Source organism: Orbicella faveolata, unplaced genomic scaffold (assembly GCF_042242905.1).
Source record: "Orbicella faveolata isolate gen_17 unplaced genomic scaffold, um_ofav_v1 contig_34, whole genome shotgun sequence".
NCBI classification, from domain to species: Eukaryota; Metazoa; Cnidaria; class Anthozoa; order Scleractinia; family Merulinidae; genus Orbicella; species Orbicella faveolata.
Window position 1 is genome coordinate 17308987 of NW_028301563.1, and position 4100 is coordinate 17313086.

Below are 4100 nucleotides of genomic sequence, written 5' to 3' on the forward strand. Positions count from 1 at the left end.
GGTGCTTAATTCGACTTTGCGTTACGAAATAACTCCCTTTTTTGCACTTGTTTGTTATGTGCGTTCCAATCGTGTGGACTGGATAAGCTAGATGGCTCCATAGTGTTGTCACTGTAACTCAACTAATAAGTCTTATACGGACAGGCTTTACGCCGAAGTCACGGGCCTTGTTCTTTCATATACCTTGGCCTGTTTCTGTATTGTAACTCTTGAAATTAGTGCTCTTTGATCCCGGGTCTTTCTCCAATTGGGCGGTAGCACCAGTTCGTTACTGTTGAACAGTATTCACTGCAACAATTTCCAGCCTGTTGCCGTGAAGCAGACCAGTTTGTAAAATTGACAGTAGACATAACCCTGTTCAACATTCAACCAAATTAAGACACGTGTAGCGACTGGCAAGGGTTGTGGGGAGGGAAGGGAAAACTGGGTTGTGAAGGGGTTCTATTGCGTTAATTTGGTTCCATCCGCGCCGCAGTAACGGTTTGGACAGACCGGTGGTGGCTGCAATCTATAGACGTAGAATAAGCCACAGATTTTACCTTTAATGTATAAGGTCTGACTGCAACAAGCCCTAAAACTAAAGCAGACCTTCCGTTCGACTTCACCATCTTCAGCTTTGGGATGGGTACCATTCAACCAAACTTGGTGCAGAGTAACACATCTTCCAAAACTAAACTGATTCGGACAGGCGGTAGCCATTCTCACCCCTGCATCACCTTTAAATCGATACCAGCCAAAGACAAGAGCGTCGTCACACAGAATCGATTGTGCGATGAAAGTGATTTCTCTACCGGCGCTGGTCTGGTTGTTGTATCCATAGCACACGTCAAGTGAAAAACGTTAAATTTATTTTGTATGTGTTTCTTAGTTTCCCTAGCGGTCAAACACCATCTTAACTTCAAAATAAATGCGGTATAAAGAAGACTGATTTTAATAATAATAATAATAATAATAAACAGTATAATAATTGTAAGAACCTTCCCAGCATCCTTTGATTCTGAAACATTTGCTTATTAAATAATTTTGTCAGCTATCGAGTCCGGGAGTTTGTTACATTACATGAAAAAAACACTCGTCATGAAATAGATATCGTTTGCAAATTTGGTATGATGACGTCATCAGTCACTTGACCATGTCTAAAAGTGCGTTTTATCTCTGTGGGGGGACAGGCATTGAGCAACTGGGAAGCACTTTACATATTTCAAAGGGTAATGCTATATGGCTTTTAGAGATGGACGCGTGGCTTCTGCCGACTCACAACTAAGGGGGCTACGAGCGAAAAAAGTGGGGGACTAGGTCGAGGGTATTCTTGAGTTTCACCCACGTGACCAATAGCTTAGCAACGGTTACTATCCGCCATCTTGGTGTCCCTGAAGCGTAAACAAAGCGTATCCAAAGAAGAGTTCATGTGAGAAAGAAGGGATGGTTTTATGTGCTGTTGTTGGCTGTTCGAGCAAAAGTGGACATCATAAAGGCTTAGGGTTTTTTCGTACACCTAAGATCATTACAAATCAAGGGGAAGAACAGGAGGAACTCACTATTAGGAGGAGAAACGATTGGATTTCTGCGGTGAGTCGCGGCGACGCTACAAACAAGAGAGTGTTAGAGAGTGAACGAGTTTGTAGCAAACACTTCGCTCTGAAACTACCGGAACAGAGCGGCTTTAGTGGATAAATTGGTCAACAAATGGATCGATTAAACTTAAAGCTGCTGCTTTAATTTTGCAGTGGTTAAGTTTGGCATAAAGCTGATCCATTGCTTGTTGGTGTAGAGGCTGGTCTCAAGAACGAGGTAACTTAGCAAATCCGATACCACAGGGGGCAAGCATTCTAGACTGAACTGCTCGGCTGTTATGCTTACGGGGTTAACACCTATGACCGAGATCTTTTGCGAATATCTTTCCTTTACTCGACTCTCTAAGCTTTTGGCATACTCAGAGAGCACTGGAATACCTTTAGATGAATGCCCGGTACTTTTATCGTTTTTCTCTTTCTGGAAATTCCTGTAGTTGTCGAAATAATAGAGCAATAATAGAGAAGCTTCACTGTAGAAATGGACTATTATTAGCATAAATTTTACACCCGAGGGACACCAACATGGCGGACACTGATTTGATCAAAGTTTGTGACGTCAAGTGAAACTCAAGAATATCTTTTCTTGGTTGCAACTAACAGAAACTTAAACTTGCGTGTTGGTAAATATTTTTATGAAGACACTCTATGTATAACCTTGTGGCTGTGACGTCATTGCTTACGTTATTAAAACGTGCGGAATATTTCAGATGGCTTGTACGTTGACGTCATAAACAAATCGATGGGTTACCAATATTTTGTTTTGGAACCGGCTTGAATTACATTCAAATTTTTTGCGATGTTCAAATCCAGTCACGTTTATAATTTACCGGCCGCAGGTGTCTGCCAATCACAAATCCCAACCGGCCACCAATGCTTCCATTTGATTCACTTATTCACTATGGCCTAATTTTAGCGCGTACCGAGTTGCCACAAAATTTTGGAAAGCGACGGGTGTAATTTTCGGTTTTGTTTTAGAAGTAAGAAATATTTTTTGAACTAAACGAATGATAGCTTAAGGAGAAGAGTTTAGAAAGATTATAGATTTTTTTGTATTTCAAATTCATAACTTTTTTTCCCATTTGAGAAAGCGTATCGTACGAATTGGAGCTTTTATTCAATTTTGTAATTCTGTGTCTAGTCCTTATGATGCCAGAAAAGAAAATGGAGTCTCTTTGCTCCTTCGTGGATTAACAGGATTGAGAAATAAGTTTGGAAACTAAAACTCAGAAATGACCCCAGATACAGGCAGCTTGACTACGAAGGTCAGCCTCGTTATACAGGCTCGCTTCGTGTCCGAAGCCGCTCCTCGGTGTCTAAAAACGGTCTGTCAGAATAGGGCTAAGGAAATATTATCACCACAATGAAACTGGAAGCCGAAGCTGGAAACATTTTGTTATTTTGCTTGTCAGTGTTTCGTGTTAACCATCTTTGATATCACCTAAGCAACCGTTTCTTGACAGCCATGATTGAGAAAAAAACGTCATTATTATTTATTTATTTGTCTATTTATTTATTTATTTATTTATTTATTGTTCACAGTATTTTTTTTTTGGATTTCTCAGACGCAGATCCAGTATACGTGGTGATCCATTTTCGAGACTGCGAGCATCGAAGCGGCAAACTTCCAATTCTTAAGGGGTCTAGGGCCATGCTCCCCCAGGAAACCAGTATGATCTGCGCCTGTTTTTGCCACATCATTGAGCTGCAAAAGCGTTATCAAGTTGGATGCTCTCGTTAATTGAGGTCATTCGATGGTAATTTGGGAACAATGTAACCCGTCTGCGTTGAAAGAAATGCCACTCTCCAAGAGGCTCTTTCAGAATTTTGAAATGAAGAGGAGCATTTGCGTACCAGCGAAGGCTCCTTGTACTAAGTGTTAGAACTCTTTTGAGCAAGTTTTTTTTTTAAATTAGTGAAATCCAAGACTGATGGCGGTTGGGCCACATGGAAACGTGAAAAATTAACGCATTTTCTTCAACTAAAGACTGATTAGAAGAGGCTCTGCCTAAATGATACTAAAAAGAGCACAATTGTAGGTAAAAAAGAAAACAAAATGTCACGACACTGACCACGAGGTGAATCCACGTGGCAAAAGTGAAATAGTATGTCCAACATGAAAGACTGCGTTTGTCCACATTTCCAAACATCGAGAAGGGAGTTGAAAATACGACGCGCAGCGGAGTATTTTTGACGAACCTCGAGGAGTATGGAAATGTGATCAAACTTTTTCTTTAGTGTTTGATTTATCTTCTCAATCTTAAACAAAGGAGAAAACGGAGAAATCAAATCGTAAGAATCTTTCTAATTAAGGTCAGATATCCAAACACCCTCACAGCCATGATTTCCTTTGTTTAAACTTGATGAATTATTTAAGAGTTTGAGAATTGAAAATTCATCACGTGATTAACAAATGTGTTTACCGAATGACACCCTGGGCACTGAACAGCCCGCACAATGTAGTTATGCAAATGTAAACTGTTGTGGGGGTCAACTCATAACGCATTAGTCACCAACACAGCATAGATA